Below are 25684 nucleotides of genomic sequence, written 5' to 3'. Positions count from 1 at the left end.
TGGCGCCTCGGTGATGATGATCCATCCAGGACGAATGGACGGGAAGAGATGAGTCCAATCGCCATGAGTTTTCCCTTTTTGTCCCGACGTCCGCACAGTTTGGTAGGCAGCAGAAGCTTCCACGTACGTTCCCCCTCGTGCTTCCTTCTGAAAATCTTTTTCTACGTGTGACCTGTAAAAGAATTGCGGTCAACGATCGTGAAATAACTGAAATTTGTTGAAATTTGTTTGGTTGAAACAACTGTGAGTTATGGATAAACCTGCTAACGGCAAAAAAACACACCATACATACAACATATACCCAAATCTAATAACTTTGACATCCATCTCATAACAAAAAAAAATATGAGGAAATTAAACCCAATCCAACCAATAACATTATTGACTCTAAACCAATCCATAACTGGGTGGGAACCCATGTAAAACCCATGTGTTCAGCTTGTTAAGGTACATGCATACACTGTGACAAATTTACACGTATCTTCAATGGCATACAAAAACACAGAACTACATACACAGTGGGTCGATGGACATTCAGGTCTTGAGATAATAACAAAAAAACATTTGTTAAAAATCCTTAATGAACAATAATCTTTTTGCCAATAAATAGAAACTCGTTACCATAAATCCATGGTGATAAAGGAAACAGTACTCAGCCCTGATCAAGCAGACAATTTTATACATAAAGACAACAGTAGACACACCGATCTACCACAAAACGCATCAGTTATACACCTTGCACATGAGTCGAAAGAGCCTCTGATCAAGCTCAAAGCTAGCACCGGTGGAAGGGTTACCCATAAGCAGCATCAGAAGCCCGCCTAACGATGCATAAATCTCCCTGGAAGGGAAAAAGAAAAGCAATGTGTGAGAAAAGCAGCATAATTATCCCTTGGTTAGACACCTAGTACATAATAAAATTGTGTGACTAGTTATGGTTATGCCACTAAATATATTGGCACTTTAGATATATTATTATCCTACTTTTGATAGCGAATGATTCTAACAAAGATTCATCCCAATTCAGACATCTCATCTAGATGCAAAATGTTTGGTGGAAACTAAACAACTGATCCTAACTCAGATCCACGATGTCTTTAGAAAACTATTTGTACAAGATAACTTAGGTATGCAACAAGCAATCTATGGTTTAGTGCTGATTATTTTCAAGAACTATTCACATCACATATGATGAAAAGAGGGCGGCAGTATTGGTTTTACATATTGTCTTCACTCCAAGAGGAATAGCCATTGTCATGTGATATCGTTTCCCTACTAACACTTGACAAGTTGAAAGTGCAAGCTTTGATTCAGTATAAGTGAATTATACCATTGTTTCATAAGATCTTACATCTTCTAAGTATCATTTTTATTCCTTTGTTTATGTTTATGTTGCAAGTATATTTGAAATATGGTTTATGATGAAAATATTTAGTAAGATAGCAAAGAGAGGATATATTGTTTACTAACCCATTTCTACTAGTAGAAGAGTGTTGCTGCTAACTGGGTCCGAAGGCTGAAACACAGGGCAACAGATGTGAGCAAAACAACAATTGTTAGGAAAGCACAATTAAGGTATACTTATTAAACTTATCAAGTACCTTGAATATTTGGCTGTTCATACAACCAATCCTTGCAGTGTACAAGACATTCAAGTGTTGCTGGTGTCATTGAGCTTAGATTATTAGCAATAATGTGACCACCGACGCTAAAAGCAGACTCCGAAGGAACAATGCTCAAAGATATTGCTAATAAATCACGCGCCATAGCTGAAAGCACTGGGTATTTGTTTGCATTTGTCCTCTACCAACATAGAATTTCAAATCTTTCATTTGTTCTCACAAATTCTTCTTTTAAGTATGTGTCAAGCTTAGACTTTGCAAGAGGTCTTCCTCTTGTTTGGGACCACTCAGAAAATTCTTTATCCAACTTTCTTTTTCCAAGAATCGGTGATTCCAAAGTACTAGTCTTTGTACCAACAATAGGTGAGATTGTAGTATCTTTTTGAACAATTTTTGCATATTCTCCAAAAAACTTGGTGAACCATTGTTTGGCCAAGGACATGTTTATTTGGATGTCGATAAACTGTTGGCATGTCTTCTCATAAAAGAAGTCCAAAAAATTCGTCTTCTAGTTTGCATTTCTTAGAGCTTGATGGATACATAGCATATTATGCAAAAACAAATGAGATGTTGAACTTCTATGTGCTAAGAATGCTTTCGTAGGTTCCTAAAACGCCCCAAGAAACTCTCCAATCGCCTCAGAATTTGTCCACTCTTCATCATCTGGTGAAGGCTCAAGTTGTTCCTCAGCATATCTCTTCAAGACAACTTTGTACTCAATGGCCTCCATAATCATGTTGTGTGTTGAATTCCAATGGTTTGGAACATCAAGAATTAATCTGGCCTTTGAAGGCAATCCAGATCTCTCAGCAATCTCATTAAAAGCTTGTATGTGAGAGGGTGAGGATATGATATGTCTAACCAGATCACAAATCTTATCGATTGATCCATAAGCAATTGCCATTCCATCTTGAAATAGGAGATTCAAGATATGTGCACAATATCGAACATGAAGAGCGCCTCCAAATAACATGTCCAAACGTCCACTTTCTCGAAGGAGGTCACATGTTGATTGATTGTTGGAGGCATTATCCAATGTGATAGTAAACACCTTCTCTTTTATCCCCCATATATGAGACACTTTGTAATTACTTCTTTGATTGCTAGGCCCGTGTGTGGATATTTGACATCTTTGAATGAAATATTCTTCTTTTTCAAGATAAAGTTTGCATCAATGTAGTGGGTTGTCAAGCAAAGATAACCCAACTTCTGATTTGAGGTCCACAGATCAGATGTCAAGCAAATCCGAGAGTTAAGATTCTATAGCTCATTCCTTAACTCTTACCTTATCATCTTGAATCTGGTAATACAATCATTTCGCATTGTTTGACGCCCAACACCACTGAACGATGGCTGCAATGACTCCATCCACGGGGCAAAGAAAGGATCATCAAACTTATTGAATGTGACCTTGGCACTGATGCACCACTTAACCATGCACTCGCGAGTCTTTCAAGGGTCAAACACAAATGAACCTCCTCCTGGCCTTTTTCTCATTGTTGCAACGAATCACTTGCGGTTCTGAACTAGAATTTTAGGACATGTATCCGCAACATGGTTTATAAGGCTATTTGTGCCTGAATTCCTTTTACTTGTCAGCTTTGTGCCACAGTATTTGCAAATAGCCTTCATCACTCTATCAACCTCAACTAACTCCTGTTCAAAATACTCCCAAACCTTTGCCCTTCTGGTCGGCATTTGCACTGATTGGTCATCTGAGGTGGTATTAGTACCTGAACCCTCACATACCCCTAAATCCATCTATATTTAAAAGAAAACTAAACAAAGTTAACAATTCAATTAACAAGGAGAAACATACAAAAGGCTAGGAAGCGGAGGAGCATTCAAAATTACCACATAATTGCCTATTAATCTATAAGTTTACTCCACAAGTCACATGTTCAATGCATCCATCCATTATATCCAAAACCAGTTATTTTGGTTCAGTTATGTTGTTATAGCAAGAACCGACTTTCATGCCAAATTATGGTCCCCTTTCCCTCTATACTAAGAAAATAGCATCACTACTTTAATCTAATCAAACTTGTAGATAACCAGAACTCAAGAAGTAAGAATATAACATCACTGAATGTTAACTTTAGATCAGATCTGAATCCAAATAGCCAAATTGCTCGAGTTAGGGTTTAAGTGCTCAATTTTGCACATCAGGAATGGAAGAGAAGGGGTGGGCATACCTCTTGTTGTTGGGTGCTTGTCTGCGGATAAGGGACTGGCGAAGATTTGGCGTAGGTTGGCGGCGGCGGCCACGACGACGTCCAGTCATGCTGGCGAGCGGGCGGAGCGTCAAGGTGGATTGGACTGAGGGGTCGGTGGGGCGCCGGGGCGGGATGCGGGCGGAGCCAGGGCAAGGGGGAGCGTCGGCCGTTGAGGCCCGAGGCGCACGAGTATTAAAATACGGATGGTCGAGGCCCGAGGCGCACTGTTCGAATACAAATGGGTGAAGACCATGGAAGCCCACGCCTATGCAAACCCATCTACATGTATGGGTATCAACCGTTTTGACCCGTTCACAAAATAAACCCACCCTACTCAACCTCTTTGGAACTAGTATCACTTCCATCTTTATAATTCTAGCAAAAGGCCCCTGTTTGGTTTTGGTGATTAATGACATCACAAGATTATTATGTCTAACGCATATTTTGTAGCGATACATAAGTTAAGTCACAATGAAACACGATGATTGAGCTTAAACGGTTTTTATGCCCTTGTTGACGAAGGTCCAACGATCAGTTTCAAAAGAAACGGTTCCAAATGTTAAGAATCAGCTAGATCTAAGTGTCGATGAAGATGTCGAATACTTAGGTGTGTTTGGTTGGAGAGTCAATTAGAATAGAGTGGTTCCATTCTATTTTTTGAGAATGGAGCCGTTCTATTCTCCGTTTGGCAAGCAAAACAGAGTCACTATTTTTTGTTGGTTGAAGAGTAGAATAGAGCGGAGCCGCTCCATTCTTTGTTTGTTTGGAGAGCAATATGAGTGGAGGGGAGAAGAGGGAGGAGAGCGTTCGTGTCCAATCATTTTAGTGTAGCGGGAAGACTCCAACTATTTATGGTAAATTTCCGTTTGGATACTTAAGAATCTACTCATCTTTTGTTGAAAACGAAAACATCCAAAATAACTAGAATGAAGCCGCACCATTCTTCTACACTCCTCAACCAAAGACACATTTAAAGTGTGTTTGGTTTGAGGAATGAAGTGATCCATCTTCTTCTCACTCCTCACTTTTTTATTTGGTTTGTGGAATAGAATGAGTTGATCCATCACCACCACATTTCTCATAAGCTAATAATTAGTATATACATGAGGAGTGGATTAACTCTAGCAAAATTGATGGAATGAACTTATGATACATCACCTCATGAAGCATAGAGTGACTCCACAAACTAAACACACCATTAGAGTTGTGCTAAGATCTTTATTTTATTTTATTTTAACCGTACTATAACACGGGGCATAAGATGGATAGCTTGACATAAGCAAGTCAACCTATGTGCGACATGGTGCACACTTTTTCGGTGCTAGTTAACCCGAGAGCACACAGGAAGTTTGGAAAGAGAAAAAACAAATAGCTAGAGAATGGATAAAAAACACAATTTGGAAGGGAAAAAACAAATAAAGAATGTGGAACGTTGATTTGAGCTCAGCAGCAGTACGTAGCTGCTGCGTCTCTCTCCCCGAAGCCTCTCGCTCCGTAAAAGCTCATGGATTCGACGACTGGACTGCTCCCAAACCTGTGATGGTTAGTAATGATAGTAGAGCTGCATCACTATAGAGCACTTTTACTGTGTCCATTGCAAAACACAGGCGCGGTGCGGTCCGGTTTCCGGTATGGAATAATTAATCCCAGTCCTCAATCCGTTCGACGACGGGCACTTTCCGACGATGGCAACCAACCAACCACTTGCCCGGTGGACGGATACAGGCCATCATCTATCCGCTTTGGATTTGGATTGGGAGACGCTCGAGTAGGTGAGCGAGGTCGTTGCCTCCTCCTCCTCCTTATCCTCTCTGGTTGGCGCTGGCGGAGTGACGTACGACAGAGCGAGTAAAACGGCGGAAACAGGGACAGGGATCAGATAGGGAAGGGCAGGAAAGTGACCCGCGCCTAGCTTTTATCACCGCCGTCGTCTCCATCCTCATCACAGACTTTATCCATCTGCATCCGGTGTGGTGTGTTAGTAACCGGTAAAAGAGACGTTTTCTTTTATTTTCTAATGCCTTCTTGCATCCTTCTGTCAGGATCAACAACTTGCTGAAGAGTGCCCCATCAACAACCGCAGCAGTGCTAGTAATCTGCACGCAAATCTGAGAGCGTCTATTTCTTGTTGTTATCATGCGCCCAACCATTTCACAAGCCTGTGCAGCAGGAACGGTTCTTATCTTTTTTTTAATCTATTTGTTTACTTATTATTGTAATTATTATAGTTTTCTCTAAATATGGATGGAAAACAAAAATAAAATTAACTAATTACAACATGAAAATAAACAAGCAAACGGAAAATAAAAGGGATGAAGATAAAAAGTACAAAGAATAAGAAGATAAGAATAAAAGACCATCAAATAACTATAAAGTAAAAAAGGAAAAGAAACGAAGCAAGAAAAAATACAACAAGAAACATAAAATAGTTAGAAAATAACAAAAAAAATAATTGAGCAAAAAAACACGGTTAAGAGGACACCAGAAAACCGAGGGCACCAGCTTAAAAAACCCAAGAAATAAATAAAATATTCTATAAGAATGAAAAATAAGAAAGATAAACAAAATAAAAGGACAAGCATTTTGCACTGGGCTGCAGTTGCGTATGTTTCTGGTCGGCGTGTGGCTTACCTGCCATCCGCGTATGATGGTTTGTATCGCGTCAGGCATATCGCGCCATGCTGTTCCCGTAACCGCAATGGCACTTGAACCTGACCTGATTGGCCAAATGTGGTCGGTTGCTTGCTTCCTTGTGTGGTTGGGTGCCTATTTGTCTTCATGGAACAAACTATATTTGTGGAATTACGGATAAGTCTGCTTGGATCCTTAATTTTGACTACTTTTTTTGCAGAAAGAATACCGATACCTTTAGCACCAAATATGCAGTATGAAAATATATTTCGGTTATATATTGATGGTGCTGCAGCGCTGGCCCTAGCTGTTAGTGAAAAATCGTTGAAGGCAATGCCAGGGCTGCTGGTCATGCCACGCCTGAGGCCACTGGCTGCATCACACCATTATGCACGTGAACAGACCCTGCGAGTGAACAGTCATCTAGCAAATCCCGACAGAATAGGCGGCGGCGACGGACCCTGCGCACGAAGGAAATAAATTAAAACGAAGAGTTTGAGTTGCGTAATCAGTGGTAAGTGGGTAATTTTGTATCAACTCCATATGTGGAGAGTACATCTTTTGCTGCTCCAAATTGGTAGAGTTAGAGTAAACCCCACGTCTTTTAGGAGCGAAATCGGTTGGAGTTGAGAGTGTTTGGCAACTGATTTAGGGAGCAGAGCTGAGATTTATGGATTGGAGCAGTCTAAAAACCCCCTCTTGCTCCTTGATTTAAACAGTAAGCTCTATTCATTTCTGTTTTTCATTACTACCATCAATCTTTCACATGCGCCATGTTATCCGTTGGACCACACTTTCTGTTTTTTCGAAGCAAAGCGGCTCCCTAGGCTAGTCCATTAATACCGTACGATATGCCAGCCCGCAACAAACCTCAATGGGCCAATTGTGAACTCCGGTGCCTGTAGGTGACCGGAAGTAGAGATTATATCCGATACCTCATGTTAAAAACTCCATTAAAACATGGGTATTTTGATGCTGACATGTATTCTATTGGACCATTTACCATACCTATCAAGAATAGTGAGTATGGGTATATTTTCTCTTACCCCATATTCGTTACCCGATAGAAACCCTCTAGCCTATGACAAGTGGAACTAGATTATTAGAAGTGTTTCATATAAAATAAAATATTGAACTTGTGATAAAATTATGTTGAGTTTGATGAATTTCTCATTTTGAACACAAAAATAATATGCAATTTTAGTATCTTTCATTCTTGATGATTAGATATGGAGCTGCAATATTCTATATTTGCTATTTTTTGTGATTCAAATAATCATGTCTACTTCACTTTTGTTGGGTATGCGCTTCAGTGAAATTTCCATAGATACGATGCATGAAATCCTGTGAGGTACATGTAGAAAACGTGTTCGTCTAACTTGTTTTTGTAGGGTATGATGTGAATAGTATGGCCTTAATATGCTGTGATGTTTTGGTCATAACTTTTGTGCATGCCTGCATGTTGTAAAGTATCACAACCAGGTTGAGGTTGCTTCATTATTGTATAACGACCTGCACGTCGACATGTGATGCTTCAAAGATTCTTCATATAATTCATTTACTAGCTATTAGATGTAGTAGCTTTGTATAGTTACATGGAGGCACTTCAAGCATGATGGCAATAATGATCACCACAAGACAAGAGGAGGCATGGCGATGGAGACCACAATGAATCCAAAAAAGGCCATACTATTCATGATATGATATGATTATATGTTGTGATGTTTATCTTCTTGTCTTACTATTCCTTTCATGCATTATGTTTTCGTCGTGATAGAATAGCTTCTGTTGAAAAAAGCTAAGTTTTTTATGCCTTTTACCAATAGCTGCACTTAATGAAGCTGTGATCATTGCGTGGTGTGTTTGCCAAAGCAAAACACCATCAACTATCTTTGTGATTAAGGTGTATGTTGGACATTCACATGCATAGTATTGGTTACTTAGCAAAGCTATCAAAATAGTTTTGGGCTTTATGGCATGGAGTTGGGAGCCGGGGCATTGGATGCCACCCAATAAACAAGAGTCATATAGAGATATGATTAACAATTTGTTGTTTACCAAAGACACTTAAATTTTAGCGGTGAAGCCAAAGCTCACTAAAATTTAGTGAATATGGCTCTTGGACCACTATATTTCGTTAGAGGGAAGACAATTCAATATAGTGGTGATGCCTTTTATTACATTGGTTAATAGAAGATTGGTACATAACATAGTGCAAAAACTTTGTATATTTATTTTCTGTTGTAGATCATGTCTGCTAGCAACAATTCTGTTTTCAATTTGCAATCTGTGCTTGAAAAGGAGAAACTCAATGGAACTAAATTTATTTATTGGTACCGCAACCTGAGAATTATTCTCAAGCAAGAGAAAGCTGAGTATGTTCTTGAGGAACCGTACCCTGATGTTGCTCGGTTTTAGGGGCAAAACCGAATGCATAGCATATGTGTGCTAGGATCCATTTTCCACACATATGTTGACGTCACAAGTGTAATATATATCATGATACAATACAATAAAGGCATAGAAGAGAGTATAATAACTTTATTACATCATCCGAACTTAAGAGTCTTAAACAGTACATCATCAAAGTACAACATAAATAATATGGGCAATCTCCCACAGAAAGATGACCGGAGCGTCGCTAGACTTAGTACTCATCGTCACAATCTTCCTCATCAGCTTCTAATAAAAAATTTAGCAAGGGGTGAGCTCACTTATGGTGGGGGCTTAGCAAGTGGGAGGAGTTATGCAAGGTTAACAAGGCAGGCTAAGGTTAAGCGGTAAGCATTTTAGTTGGTCAATGTTTTATTAATAACACCTAACTTACTAATTGTAAGTGTATCCCAAAATCCCAATTAATCATAAGAACATGATTATATCTCAAAAGCACTTAAGTGAAATCACTTAAGCAAATCATTTAAAAATCATCGGATCACGATCTATTCTCTGTCTTTAAGTTCAATTATCATGTGAGGGTCCATGTTGCTCTTAACCGTGAGCACGACTGACATATTAGTTTTACACTCTGCATAGTTGGTACAACTTTACCCACAAGCCATGTATCCCCTCTAGCTGGGGTTGTACGGACCTGTAAACACTGGCGAGGTGAATGGCTAGGGATCCATTATGAGGCTTTTACAAAATATCCTTAGTACAAAGCCACCCGCTAAGGTTTCCACATTAGTATTAGTGACCCTTTGGGCGAGGTAACTTAGCCAAGACTACCACCCCATGTTAACGTGAGCTACCACCAAACCACTTCCGCCCCCTCTTGCCCATCTTTCAGGTAGGGTTGCTAAGCACTAAGTCTATAAAGCTATTTACCAAAGTCAGAGCCATGATAGCACTCATGGTTGCACTATTTTCTGGGTGGTCACTCCATGTTCCATTTAATAAACATGATCTTGTTTAACCATCGGGTTAACAACATAATACAAATTTCATTTCCGGAACAATAATATCTTCAAAAGAGTGACAATGTTATATAAAGTTAAGCAATAACACAGTTACTAAGCATAGTATTAAAACCAGGTTAATCAAGGAATAAGGATAGTATTTCTAGGTAATCCTATTTAGGCAAAACACATCAAATTATGCACATATCCAAAAAGTAAATCTTATTGAATGTATTATTTGGGTATAAATAAGAAATACAGAGGGAGAATCCACTTGCCTTGATCAAAGGTGTCCTACGAATCGTCTTCAAACGTATTTTGGTCTTCTACCATGAAATCAGCTTCTATTATAGATTCGCATAACCTACATACAAAAAGAAAACTTACACCAAATAAATAAACATACACCATTACATGAATAAACATACACCATTACATGAATAAACATACACCATTACATTAATAGACATATACCGAACAAACCATACTTATAAAAAGAAGATGTTTAGAATAAAACCTAATTTGTAACCCTAGAATAGGTCTACTCATATTGACATCCACCTCATTCGCTACAACATAAAATATTAATTCTTCTTTGGGTTGTCGCTAGTGAAAGCTATATGGAAATTCGACCATGAAAGTACTTTATATAACATAATTTAGATATAGTGATTCAACCAACTCTATAGAAATAGATTAATTATTAATTAATTTATTCTACCATAAACATGTGTCTAATTTTAGTTTTATCTTTTCTTTCTGAAAGGAAATGACATCATTTAACTAGAGGTAAAATAATTTTTTATATTAAGAGAATTAAATTAAACCACTGATTTAGCTATTCTATTTGAATCATCATGGAAATGGGTACTACTTATATTATATCAGTGTTAATAGAGACTCTATTATTTATTTAGTAGATCTAAATTAAGTAGATGAACTTATGAGTACAAACTTCTCGAATAAATTCTAAAATTCATTATAAACAAAGTTAACCGTTAACTTACTCATCTTGTATTTTGGTCACTAATATGTGGTCTACCAAATCATGTCATTCTTCTTTCTAAACATAAATTCTAAAATAATTGTAAACAAATTAACATACACAATATGACAGATAATAATACATTAGTCCATTACATACACTTAAAATCAATCGTTTAACATACACATGATCTCCAAATCACAGTATACACAAATTAAAACAAATAGTTACAGAAATCATGAACTAAATCAAACATGATTTTGAAAATTTGATAAAAATTTGAGTTGTGTTCAACCTTGTTCACGGGTCCGTGCGCAGTGAAGAAATCAAAGAACGGAGGGGGTTCGGTCACGGCGAGCAGGGGTATGGTCGGCAGCAAGGAGGGGCGCCGCTGGGGTGGGCAGGACGTGGCCGGGGAGGAGCTCCGGTGAGCCCGAACGGCGACAACTGTCGACGTGGGAGAGAGAGGAGAGGGCGCGAGCGAGCTCGAGCGAGGGGAACCAGTTCTATGGGCTCGGCGTCGGCTTTATAGAGAGGGAGAGGGAGAGGAAGAGCCGGCGAGGGAGAGGCCGGTCGGTGGCCATTATTGGCAGTGGTTATCTCTACTAATGGAGAGAGAGGAGTGGGGGAGGGGAAGGCGAAGGCGAAGGGGAGGGAGATGGAGCGGCATGGACGCTGGAGTGGCGCCGAGGAGCTGGGCGGCTTGGCTACTGCGGCAGCAGCGCACCCGCGTGCTCAGGCTCCTGTGCCCGAGCGACGACTGGAAGGGAAAGGTCGGGTGGGGGCCCGCCCTTCATACAGAGGAAGGGGGAAGAGATGAGGGGAAGGGGCGCAGAATGGGCCTCGGCTGGGTTTAGATTCTTTAAAGATCATTCTCTAAAGATAATGAGATCAGACACTTGATTTAAATTTTCACTTTACTCTCTACTAGGTTTTAAATGACTATTAGTGTATTATTTTAATTGATGGATTTGAGGTGTTACAAAACCTACCCCCTAAAAAGAATCTCGTCCTCGAGATTAAGAAACTTCTGAGAATAGCTGGGGAAATTCCGTTTTGAGTTCATCTTCTCTTTCCCAAGTTGCCTCATCTTCTGAATGATGACTCCATTGAACCTTGCATGTATTGATAACCTTACTCCGAGTAATTCTTCATGGTGTTTCCAAAATTCTAACTAGATACTCAGAATACGTTAAGTCCTCGTTAACGTTCAGTTCTTCCATGGGTAACTGTTCTTCCGGTACTCTTAAGCATTTCTTGCGTTGAGAGGTACGTGGAATACGTCATGTACATCCGATAAACTGTCTGGTAGTTCCAACTGATATGCTACTTCTCCTTTCCTTTCCAAAATTTTGAATGGACCAATATAACGGGGAGATAATTTACCTTTAACTTTAAATCTACTCATTCCTCTCATTGGGGAAACCTTAAGATACACAAAGTATCCAACTTCAAAGGTTAATTCTCTTCTTCTTTTGTCAGCATAGCTTTTTTTGCCTTGACTATGCTGTTTTTAGATTCTCTCTAGCAATCTGCAATTTGTTTTCTGCTTCTTGAAGAATTTCTGGAGCAAACACTTGACTTTCTCCGGTCTGGCTCCAATATAGCGGTGTTCTACATTTCCTTCCATAAAGTGCTTCAAATGGTGCCATCTTTAAACTTTTTTATTAACTATTGTTATAAGAAAACTTCGCATAGGGAAAACTCTTATCCCAACTTTTACCATATTTTAAAGCACAAGCTCTTAACATATCCTCTAACACTTGATTTGTTCTTTCTGTTTGTCCATCTATCTATGGATAATAAGCTGAGCTAAAATTTAGCTTAGTATCCATAGACTCATGTAATCTTTTCCAAAAGCATGAGGTAAACTGGGTTCCTCTATCTGATACAATTTTCTTAGCTATACCATGTAAACATACAATTCTTGACATGTATAGTTCTGCTAACTGGGCTCCTGAGTATGTGGTCTTCATAGGTATGAAATGTGCAACCTTAGTTAACATGTCTACAATGACCCATATGGAATCATAGCCTTCACGGGTACGAGGTAACCCAACTATAAAATCCATACCAATTTCTTCCCATTTATGTTCAGGTACTTTAAGAGGTTGTAGCAAACCTGCTGGCCTTTGATGTTCTGCCTTAACTCGCTGACACACGTCACATAATGTAACATAAGTAGCAACATCTCTTTTCAAACCATACCACCAATATTTTTCATTTAGGTCCTGGTACATCTTAGTACTTCTAGGGTGTATAGAATAAGCTGAATCATGAGCTTCTCTCAAAATAAGTTGGCGTAGATGTTCGATTTCTAGTACACAGATCCTCTTTTTAAACCAAATTATGCCTTGTTCGTCTTGTTTGAAATCTAGGGCTTTACCCAAACCAATCTGAGTCCTAATTTCTTTAATTTTCTCATCTGATCCTTGACCTTTGCGAATTTCTTGTTCCAAAGTGTTGGGGGTCTTCGACTTCCGAAGGTCCTCAAAAACGTGATTTAACGATGTTTCTGGAGTATAATACATGAACAGGTACCTTCGGACTTGGACCCTTCGGACTCGAGTCAAAATCACAATGTGAAGAAGCACAAGGGAAACAGAGGATGGAATAGAGCCGAAGCTGTGTGCAAAGGAGCTTCGGCATGATGACAGAAAAAAAGAAACCGACTTAAAGGGGAAAAGGCTATCTAGACCCCGATGAATTACTATGGAGTTATTAGCAAATCTAAAGGACCTGAATGTAATTTTACATGGGCTGCGTCCCGTGCCTATAAATAGATGAACAATACTTCACACTGACTGGAAGTTTGCTTTTGCGTCACGCTTGTACTTTTACCTTCTTTCAAGCCGAAGGTATTTTTGTAACTTGTTGTTATTTTTTTTTCCTTAATAATAAAATAAAAATGATTTGATGATAGTAAATAATTGTTGGTATTGTCTTTTACATCCATCCCATATGTTTCTTCCCTTGTTTATATGTTGCTTTGACGAAGGTACATCCTTCGCAATCTTCGTCCGAAAATCATTATCTCCCAAAGGGATATAATGCTTCGTAGGACGAAGGACCTTAACGTTTAACATTTTCTGTGTTGCCTTGTTCTTAACTCATAGCATTTGAGAACAATTCCCCAACATTGGCGCCCACCTCCGGTGAACCCTTTTCGACCACTTTCGGCAAGCATCGACCTTCGTCATGCCGCCAAAGAAAGCTTCAGCAACAGGGGATGCCGCTCTGCAGCCGTTGGACCCGAACCAGGAGACCCTTTCTCTTAGGGAGGCCCGAAGCCAGAAGAGGAAGGCCACCAGTCCAACGCCTCAGGAGGACGACTTGGACCAAGAAATCAGGAATATGGAGATGCTTCATCAGCAAGTGCAACAGAAGAAGGAAAAGATGGCTCGGCTAGCTGACCTGCAAAGGCAGATAGACGAAGCCTCTGAAGAAGTTTGTCATCTTGCTCAGGATGAGCAAAACTGAAGGCCCCAGCACAGAGAGCTTCACCAAGAGGGCTTCGTCAATGAAGATGACTGGTATGAGAACTTTCACCATGGAAATTTTGCCTTTGACGATGCTTCTCCTCTGTCAGCTGAACTGCAGGCTACACCTTGGCCTCCGTCTTACAAACCATCTCAGCTCCCCATGTATGACGGACACTCAGATCCGAAGCAATTTCTGATGAGCTACAAAGCAACCATATCTTCATATGGTGGCAATACTGCATTCATGGCGAAATCCTTCGTCATGGCAGTAAAAAATGTTGCTCAAACCTGGTACTCCTCTCTTCGGCCAGGAACAATCACATCATGGCAAAAGCTGAAGGACATGCTTATCACCAGTTTCCAAGGGTTTCAAACGAAGCCGGTCACTGCTCAAGCTTTGTTCCAGTGCACCCAAGATCACGAAGAATACCTTCAGGCGTATGTCCGAAGGTTCTTACGACTGAGGGCAGAGGCGCCAACGGTGCCCAATGAAATCATCATTGAGGCCATGATTAAGGGGCTTCGGCCAGGACCTACAGCCTAATACTTGACCAGGAAGCCCCCTCAGACCCTGGAGAAACTGCTTCAGAAGATGGATGAATACATTCGAGCTGATAATGACTTTCGACAGAGAAGGGAGGAAGCTTACAGATTCTACAAAATGACCAGGGGCTTCGGAGGGAGAGTCCATCCTAGGCACGTCAGATCAATTCACTCCACTCAGAATGACGACAGAGGAAGTCAGCAACAGAGGCCACAATATTCCTCCCAGGCTTCGGGGCAGCAACAGAGCTATCCTCGGCCCACAGCTCTAAGGGGCAGAGGCGCTAGGGGCTTCGGAGGAAGGTTTGGGGATCAGCCCAGAAAAATTTATTGCCTATTTTGCGGTGAGGACAAGGGCCATACCACCAGGATGTGCCATGTCACCATCCAGAAACAGAAAGAGATAGCAGAAGCTGCAGCACAGCAGAACCAGCCGAAGCAAGTCATGCATACTGCTTCGTATCACTCACCGTACATTCCAGAATATGTGGGTAACCATTCTGCAGCTTCTGTTGCTTCGGCAAGTCAACCTCAGGCATCTTGGCAACAGCTTCCACCTCCACCACCAATACAACGAGGCCAACAGCCAGAAGGGAGCCAGCACACTCATCAGCAACGAGACTTCAGAGAGGAGTCTGAAGCTCGTACAGTAAACAGTACTGTACTAGAGTCGAAGAACATCTACTAGAAGATATCCTACTGCTGAAATAGTTCTCGCATTTGTTACCATTTTTCTTTTTTTAATAAGGAACAATCATTGAAAGCCTAAGTTTTTCTTGTTGTTTTCAATTTCTTGTAACAACTTCGTTTTTGTCATAGTGAAAATATATTTTATATACAGATATACGGAATCCAAAAAGTTGCCGAAGCACGAAAACTCGTTCTAAAGAGCTCGTGGATACAGAAAATATCTCCGAAGTTACAAAAAGTCGTTTTAAGAAACGCAGTGTAAATTTTTGTCGGAGCAACAAAATTCGTTCTTAAGGGAACGCAGCGTAAGTTTTCTGCTCAAAAGTCGTTCCAAAGGGAATGCAGAGCTTACAGCGAAAAATAAACGCTGATACCGCCGAAGTAAAAGGCGAAGAAGCTTCTAAGGGAGGCTTACAGCGAAAAATAAACGCTGATACCGCTGAAGTAAAAGGCAAAGAAGCTCCTAAGGGAGGCTTGCAGCGAAAAGTCAACGCTGATACACCGAAAAATAAACGGTGAAGCCGAAAAATAAACGGCAAAGAAACTGTGTTCTATTGTGGGAATGTGTGTGTATCTTCGGCACAAATATCATTTTGCATATCACAGCATCATCACATCATTCGCATAACATGACATCATACATCATATCACATCAATGGCACAAGAAGGGAATACAATGTTAACTTTCAGAAATTGTTTCGAAGAAATTGTGCCAAGGCACAAAATAAAGTCTGAAGAAGTGCAGTTTCGTCAACTTTCGTATCAGCGGAAATCTATTGCTTATGAAGCATAATATTTTCACGGATATGGATATTCTTCACGAAGCATGAAAAGAATGGAAGGTGTTTTTTTCGCCAAAGGCTCAAAAACGGTATGTATGGAAAGTTTCATGCATCGTAAAGAACTGAATTACATACAGCTTATATATTACTTTCAAAACTATAGAATATTACACACTTTGTTCAGCAAACATTACATCAGTATTCCGAATGTTTTTACAACAATAGCTATTCTTCTTTTAAAACTACTTCCGCAGCCTCGTTTAGTAGTTGAGTTACAACTTTGTCCATAATAGCTTCGACCATCTTAATAATTTCATCTTCATTTTTTGCTTCGGGGTTGGCTTGTGACTCGAAGGGCTCCGGGGGAGGAGATAATTCGGCTGCGATATAAAACATGAATAAGTTCAAAGTCACAAGAATAAAACATAAAGTCAAAAGCAATTAGACAATACCTATCCGCCTTTCAAGTTCTGCAGTTTTTTCAATTGCCTTTGCTGCTTCTCTAGCATCGTGGGTATCTTTTTCACTTTTCTTTATAATTTCGTGAGCCATATCTCGGCCACCATTTTCCTAGATGTCGGTAAAAAACTTTCCGCCAAATCAAGCTTGCCTCGGCCGAAGGGTCTTTTGTATCTTCAATAGAAAACGCAGCTTCGGTTTGGGCCAGAATCTTCACATGCTCGCATCCTGCCTTGTCTAAGATGGTCGCAATTCCCCTGGCACCTGAGAAGGCACAGACATCTCCGCGGCCACCCAAAACTTCCTCAAAGGCTTTGGCTTCGCCTTTGATCCATTCGATTGGACCTTCAGGATCGCCTACTACGAAGTTGTCCTCATTTGAGTATGCGCCAATATTGGCAAGCTGGTTTTTATCTTTTTTACACATGCCATAGATTTTTCATAGCATCTTTCTTTTGAAGAACGAAGCTCCACAACTGTTTTTTCCCAGTGATTTTTCTAGTATTCACTGGCGTCTCGGTCAGCTTCGGCAACTGCACATTTTAATTTTTCTTCTGCCAGCTGTTTCCGAAGATCTTCAATTTCGCACTTCTTGGTCTCAGCTTGGGCTTTTGAAGTAGCCTCGTCTTCTTTTATCTTGTTTATCAATGAGTTTAATATTTTGTCTTTTTCAAGACCTTCGTTCCTTAGCTCAATTACTTCGGAACGAAGGTTATTCAAGGCCATGGTATATCCCTCGTCTTCAGCGCTTTTTTGCGCCCTGAGGGCGTTGCTAAGAATAAGGCCCTGCAAAAGAAGTGTGGTATTAAGTATAAGCAAAAGAAAAAGTCTTGTTTTTAAGCACAAAAATCTTATTCTCTCACCTTTAAGCTGTTGTACGCTAAGCTGTCGGCCAATTCATCTTTTGATAACACTGAGAGCCCGTCTTCCAGTGTCGAGAATCCGAAGCTTCTCCCCATCTCCCGGCAGACAGAGATCTCCTTGCTGTCTGGGAGACAATATAAGAAGTCTTCTTCTCCGTTGCCATTGAAAATCAATGCCCCCTTCGGATATTTCAATTTTTGGGCATAGAACTGAGCCTCTTGCTTTTCTTTTTCAGTCAACTTTTTCCCCGAAGCATGTCGTAGAATATACTTGGGAGCTTCGGAAAATGCTTCGGGGGTGGCAGTGGCAGATTCTTCAGCCAAAATTTGTTCTGCCGCTTCTGTTTCTTTTTCTATGGTTTCCAAGGATTTCATCTTGGCAGGCTCTGAAGGCCCAGCTTCAGTCTCAACTTGGTGCTTTGTAGCTTCGGCCTCAGAGGCTGTTGTCTCAATTTGCACTTTGGAAACTTCGGCAATCTTCTTTGGAGTAGTGCTTGAAGACTTTATTGTTTCCAATACATCCAGAACATTCACCATCCTTTTTCTTTTGGGGGTCATTGTTGGACCTTTTTGGGTTTTTGGTACTTCAACTTCTGCCGAAGGACTTAAAATTTCTGATGTTTTTGTCCATTCAGCTCTCGGCTCTCCAATTTTTTTAGCCTTCGGCGTTGCAGCCGGCTCTTCATTCTTTTGGGTAATGGCAGGTCCTTTGGCTTCAGTAGCCATAGAGGTCTCACCACCATATTTGGGCACTGAGGCCGGTTCGATGAAGCGCGGTCGGTGAGTAAGGACCTTCACCCTTTTCCTCTTTGGCGCGACCTCACTTAGAGCAACTGAAGCATCATCTTTTCCAGAAGTTGCGCTTTTTCTCTTTTGCCCTTTCAGCGGGTAGCGGTAATCAGGGTACATAAACCCAATAGCATCGAAAACTCTATTCAACCTCTTCTTCTTCCGGCCTCCGAAGGTTGCAGACAACGCGTTATCTTCTGCCTTTGAATATGGTCCAAGCAGTTCGTCGCTTGTTGCTTCGATGCACTTAAGCCAATCATCATCTGGCTCAATAAACTTACCCTCGTATCTGAAGGTGTATTTCAATCTAACCAGTCCGCCTTCGTCAGACTTACTGATAGTTTCCTTTGGCATTTCCCATTGCTCCACAAGCGGCCACACTCTGAAGGCTATGTGCTCCTGGACTAAATCCCTCGTCCCGATGAAACAACAGGCTATGCCGAAGGCCTTTTGACATTCTTCGGCTGCTTCATCAATTTCCACCTTCGGTTTCCGAAGGCCGAAGCGCTGCCAGATAGGACGCATGATAATATCTTTAATATCCTATCGTGCCTTTAAGTCATTTTTCACGTAAAACCATTCCTTCGTCCAGTCCCTAGGCCATCTTTTCCAGAAGGTTGGCACGGGGCAGCTCGATCCAGAACGAGCGACGAAGCTATAGCAGCCAAAGTTGTTATGATATTGTTCTTTACCCCAGGGTTTCGTCTCATAAAGCAGTTCGTGCATACTGCAGAAACTTTTTGCATTTGGCTCCAAACCCTGGCTCCTCACGGCCTAGACGAAGATTCCCATTCTTATAATCGCTTCGGGAGTAATTTGATGAAGGTAAACCTGATAGATCTTTAAAACCTCAACCACAAATTTGCTTAAGGGGAACCGAAGCCCAGCTTTAAAAAAGCTTCGAAAGATCACAACTTCATTCTCTTCGGGAGTAGGCACAGTCCTCTCTCCGTCATCGGCCCTCACAGTAGACATGTCTCGAAAATATCTTCCCCTCATGTTATCGAGATGACTCTGTTTAATACTCGACTTTCCGAAGACTGTGTGACTGGGTCGCCATGGCCGATCTTCGGAGTCTTCACCTCCACTTTCTATATCATAGCTGTCACTTTCACCAGTATCTTCAGATAAACCTTCTAAAATCTTCAGAAAGGCTCAGCTTTGTTTCGGCGACAACTTTGTTATCTTGAGACATCTTCGGAAATGTTGAAAACGTGCTCTTAAGGCCGAAGCTAAAAATCTAAAAAGCCCGGCAAATGTTGGTGTGCAAGACCTAAAAATTGAGAAAGCAAGAGCAGATGGCAAGAAAGCGTGCCAAATGTGCTCGCGGTGTGCTCTTATTTATACGTCCAATGTGTTTCAAGTGGGAGGGCCCCGCTTGTCATTGACTGTTGCTATTCTAGCAAAGAGAAGGTGTTTTTTTCGGACCTTCGGCTTAAGGCCTTCGTCCATATCGCAATCTGAATTTATCATTCTAACAAATTAATATTGCGAGGGGCTACTGTTGGGGGTCTTCGACTTCCTAAGGTCCTAAAAAACGTGATTTAACGATGTTTCTGGAGAATAATACATGAACAGGTACCTTCGGACTCGAGTCAAAATCACAATGTGAAGAAGCACAAGGGAAACGGAGGATGGAATAGAGCCGAAGTTGTGTGCAAAGGAGCTTCGGCATGATGACTGAAAAAAAAGAAACCGACTTAAAGGGGAAAAGGCTATCTAGACCCGATGAATTACTATGGAGTTATTAGCAAATGTAAAGGACGTGGATGTAATTTTACATGGGCTGCGTCCCGTGCCTATAAATAGATGAACAATACTCTCGTATTGTTCACGCTGACTGGAAGTTTGCTTTTGCATCACGCTTGTACTTTTACCTTCTTTCAAGCCGAAGGTATTTTTGTAACTTGTTGTTATTTTATTTTTCCTTAATAATAAAATAAAAATGATTTGATGATTTGATGATAGTAAATAACTGTTGGTATTGTCTTTTACATCCATCCCATATGTTTCTTCCCTTGTTTATATGTTGCTTTGACGAAGGTACGTCCTTCGCAATCTTCGTCCGAAAATCATTATCTCCCAAAGGGATATAATGCTTCGTAGGACGAAGGACCTTAACGTTTAACATTTTCTGTGTTGCCTTGTTCTTAACTCATAGCATTTGAGAACAAGTCCCCAACACAAAGTAGATTCCACTTCCATAACAGTTGCTTCTGTATTATTAAGCATACCAAGATTAAGTTGTTCCATTTCCCAACATAATTCTTGTGGCATCAAATAAGTAGTAACATTGTTCACTGGACCTTTACGGCTCAAAGAATCTGCCATGACATTTGCTTTTCTCGAATGATACTGAATATCCAAATCATTATCTTTTATCAACTCAAACCATCTTCGTTGTCTTAGGTTGAGTTCTTTCTGAGTGAATATTGTTGGTCACTTGTTTTCAAATGCTACAAATCAAGAACAAGGCAACACAATTGTTAATGATTAAATACCTTCGTCCTTCGAAGCATTACCTCCTTTGCGATATAATGATATTTGGACGAAGGTCATGAAGGGCGTACCTTCATCATCTCAGTGAACGAATATAAATAAATATGCACGAAACACAAAAGAATATTAATAATCATTATGAATTACTAGATTATTTATATTCTCATTTTACAAATATGAATAAACACCAACGATATAAACATTACATTAACACCTTCGGTTTGCTAGAAGGTGAAATACGAGAATAACACAAGAGTGATTATAATTCAGCGTGAACAGTATAGGAGTACTGTTCATCTATTTATAGGCACGAGACTTAGCTGTACAAAATTACATCCATGTCCCTGTTAACTAATTATAATCATATTGCAAACTATTAAGGACTATATAGTATTTTCCACTTTAAGTCGGTATCATCCTTCGCCTTTATCACAGTACCAAGCGAAGCTCTTTCAGTCGTAGCTTCGGCTTTTGTTTGCGTCATCTTCAGCTTATATCTTCATGTCACACCTGCCTTTGTACTGTCTTACCGAAGGTGTTTTTGCCTTGAGGACCTTCGGCAGAGAAGAAGACCCCCAACAGTAGCCCCTTCGCGGTGCTAGATTGTTTTTCGTAACGAGCTCGATCCGCGAAAAACACGAAGGCTTTGGAATGCCGAAGGTTCGAAAAACACCTTCCCTGAGCTCGTTGCCGAGAAACAATTTTAATATTCCAGACACCAGACGGTCCACCGCTCAGCCAGTGCGGTAGTGTGGCGGTTCGCCTTCTCCCCCTACAACACTATATAAACAGATGGGTTGGTGAGGAGTTATCACATCATTCATTGCCATTGCACTGTTGTGCTGTTAAAATTTTTAACCATAGCTGAAGCCCTCTGTATTGCATTTTCGAGCAAACGCTTCGTCACTGGTGATTAGCTTCATCTTAGAAAATGCATAAACACAAATGGCCAGAGTTTGATCTACCGCTAGGGTGTCTCGTGAGGGGGATGAGGCAGAAGCTGCCGAAACGGCGCCCATATCAGAAGTAATGAAGCGATTAGGTCTAGTTGTGCCAGGGGAAGTTACTGATGAAGGTGCTTCCAATGTTGAAGCTGGACAAACTGTGGTTGAGGGTGAGAGTGATAATGAGAGCGAAGAGGACTACAACATTCTAAACTCAACAAAGCCTAGTCATCTTGAATTTGAAAAATCTACTGTAACAAAAGATGACATGATTATGATGAAAAACTAGGCTATTTCGAGGAGTCTGAGTGCAAGTTTGTTCGATTTGCTGGGGAAGAGATAATTCTGGAGCTGAGGGATGACGAAGTTATCGTCTTTAAGAGCTTCTTCAGAGTAGGGCTTCGGTTCCCACTAAATGACATGATAGGGGAGATTCTAAAGAACTTTGAAATATACCTTCATCAGCTGACCCCAATGCTATTGTTAGACTTAGTGTCTACATATGGGCTCTCCGAAGCCAGAGAATGGATGCGAATGCCGAAGCTTTCTGCCGGGTGCACGAACTTCACTACCAGACGAAGGCTAGAGCAGATGGCCTTAGCAAGAACTTTGACTGCTACAATTTTGCGTATTAGAAGGATACGAAGGCCCCGGTTATTGGCTATCATACCAAGTGGCCGACTGGATGGACTAATGAATGGTTTTACATGAAAGCGGATGAAAAAAGAGGGAGAAGCTAATGAGCATGGTTATGAGTTCGTTAAAGTTGAACTTCAGCATGACTCGACCCTTATGCAATATGCAATTGGGGTTACCCTGCCAGCTGGCTGAAGTAGAAATTAGAGTGGTAGCCGAGCACATCAGTACTAGAGACTTAGTGCAAGAGTATTTATCAAATAGAACATATCCGACTTCTAGTGGTTGGGGAATACCGAAGAGAAAATAAGTGGGAAAGAAGCATGAGCTTGTATGGCTCTCTTATCGCTTTAAGTTCGAGAAACAATTCAAAAAGCCTTGCAAAGAATGGCTAGATATGATTGAGACCATGTGCAACGAAATACTTGGGAATTATACCAAGAAAGAAGTTCAGTTGATGACTACAGCCATCGGCACCCGGACGAAACGAAGATTAAACCGGGTAATGGACGCCTTGAATTTCGAATACCCCGATTATGAAAAGCTTGACAATGGGGTGAAGGAGTGAAAAGGAAACAGGTTGTCAACATCCTAAATAGGCAAGCTGCCCGACTGATAAAAGAAGATGATTTTTTTTGAAGAAAGCGAAAAAAAGCTCCTGAGCCGAAGGCGACACCTTCTAAAAACCAAAGGCTTGATATAACTTCCTCTGTTGAGCCAAAGGTGGACGAGACAAATGAAGTTCCTTCAACACCCTATGCTGCCGAAGTAGCAGAAATTTTAAAGGTAATGACTGACTCCCTGCCCATCAAGCTGCTAAGTCCTCTGGGACCAGAACTGACGAAATTTTTACAGAAGAAAGAACAACCTTTGGCTACAAAGGGAAGGCTGAAGGGCAAAAGAAACGAAGAATAGTCAACGTGATGCAAGCCATTGAGCGAACACCGCCTTCAGCCTCAGCGGCCAAAATAGTGACTGCTGCGAGTGCCGAAGCCGAAGCCGCTGCCGAAGATGCAAAACTCGCAACCACAATGTCAGGAATTGACAAGCTAATATCAGACATGGTTGCGGAAGAGACAGTTGTGGCTGCGGAGGAAAGCATGGTCGTAGTGCCTGATAAACGGAAGAAAGTTGTTGATACTTCTTCAAGAGAGAAAGATTTTGACCTTTGGCACCTGGATGGCCAGGAACTGTCCGAGGCAGACAAGAAGGAGCTGAAAGAATATGGAATATCTTGTGGCTATCAGCCGGGATCTCTGCTCTTCGGTGGGGTTGACAAAGAAATTTTGGGATATATACGCAATCGCGCCGGGGAGAAAATAATCGGCACTCTGTCTAAAAGTGTTGGTTTCCTGAAGCCGGAGTATGACATTAGTGGTTACCGACGGCAACACATTGTCGGTAGCCTATTCTATTCCAATTTCATGGTGAAATCTGTCTAGATTCTTGTTACCTTTGTGATGGATTAAAATGTTCTAACCTTAACTTGTTTTCGCTGAGTATGCTGCTAAGTAAGGCGCTAAGAATGCAGCAGGATTTTGAAGATAAGAAAGATGAAATAATAATTGAAGGCTTGGAGAACAAGATTAAAGATTTTGAAGCTTCTCTAGAGAAGAAAGATTTCCTGCTACAAGCAGCCGAAGGTTCCCTTGCGGAAGCACAAGCTGAAAATACTAAATTAAGCGAGGAACTTTTTAATGCTCGGACAACTTTAAAGGAAAAATCAGAGCGGTTCGAGCAAGAAAGAAAAGAACTGCAAGCAAAATCTGAAGCCGAAGCTGAGAAGAATACGAAGCTGCAGGAATCACTGAAAGACCTTCGGAATAAGTGCTCGGATTTTGCCACCCGCTGCGTGCATCGATTAAAAGGAATATTCAACTCGGTTGGGGCTAACTCTGAAGAAATTGCCCCTTCAGCTGAAGATATCCCCAAAGCCTTCGAGCATATTGAAAATGAAGTTGATGCGCTCGATGAAGTTATAACTGGGCACGGGGATTTCTGTGCTCTGTTAGCTTCTCGTGGCATGGCTGCTACATTTTTGAAGGCTAGATGCACTCATGCCAAAATAGTGAACAACCTAACCTTCAGACTGTCACCATCAGACTTAGTCAATATTCTTGGTGAGGCCCGAAGCATTGGAAATAGATTTATCACTCAAATTTGGGCTAAAGGCGAGCGCGGGCTAGCTAGAGACGAAGCTCGGAAACTGATCAACTCGGTATGAAACTTTTACCTGTCTTTTACCTTGATTTTTCTTTATTACACTTGCATTTACCTTATACCGTCATCTGTCTGCAGGATGGTGGTGCCGAAGATCACTAAGTCGAAGCTTGTTCTGAAGGCTGTTGGGCTGAAGCTTCTTTTTGTAGCTACCTGTAGAAAACTTAGGATCTCTTTGCATTATTTTGCAAAAGATTGTAATTGAGAGCTGAACACAACATTGTACATATTTGTCCATATCTTGTAATATAATTTTACCTCTCCGTCCATGTATAAATTGCTTTGTAGTGGACAAAACCCACAGTTACAATTTTTGAGCCAAAGGCGAAAAACACCTTCCCTTCTTTTCGTTCACATCGAATCATTTTTCATTGTACAAAGTGCCTTTGTATTCATCTTGTCTGAGACGAAGCTTCTTCGTATTCGACAAAGCATTTTGTCACCAAAGCCAGGCAACTTGTTTCTTTCATGTTAACGCTTGTGCTTTATGACATGATAATGATGATCATATGAATGTCTAATAAATGTTTGTATGAATGCAAAGATTGATGCGATGAAATATGCAAATGTATGACCCGAACACACACGAAACCACACCCAGACTCTGCATCCCCTTAGGAACGACTTTTGAGTCTCTTCACCTTCTATTTCGGTGGCATTTAAGCTCTGCATTCCCTTAGGAACGTCTTTTGAGCTTCTTCACCTTCTATTTCGGTGGTATTTTGGCTCTGCATTCCCTTAGGAACGACTTTTGAGCTTCGAAACTTACTCTGCGCTCCCTTAGGAACGACTTTTGTAGCTTCGTCACCTTCGGAGTGACATTGTAGCTCTGCATCCCCTTAGGGACGACTTTTGAGCTTTTCCCTGTTCTTTTTGCACTCGATGGTGCGGATTCTGATATTACATGTTACATTTTGGGGGAATTTAG

The 25684-nt window shown here is 40.9% G+C and overlaps 1 pseudogene; it reads right to left on the bottom strand.

The window, feature by feature from the left end:
* Nucleotides 1–723: 723 nt before the first annotated feature.
* On the bottom strand, nucleotides 724–3383 carry LOC118477089 (zinc finger BED domain-containing protein DAYSLEEPER-like; annotated as a pseudogene).
* Between the last annotated feature and the right edge of the window lie 22301 nt (nucleotides 3384–25684).

This window comes from Zea mays, chromosome 4, assembly GCF_902167145.1.
Source record: "Zea mays cultivar B73 chromosome 4, Zm-B73-REFERENCE-NAM-5.0, whole genome shotgun sequence".
NCBI lineage: Eukaryota > Viridiplantae > Streptophyta > Magnoliopsida > Poales > Poaceae > Zea > Zea mays.
The sequence above is the reverse complement of the archived record's forward strand: the minus strand, read 5'-3'. Positions and strand labels throughout refer to the sequence as shown.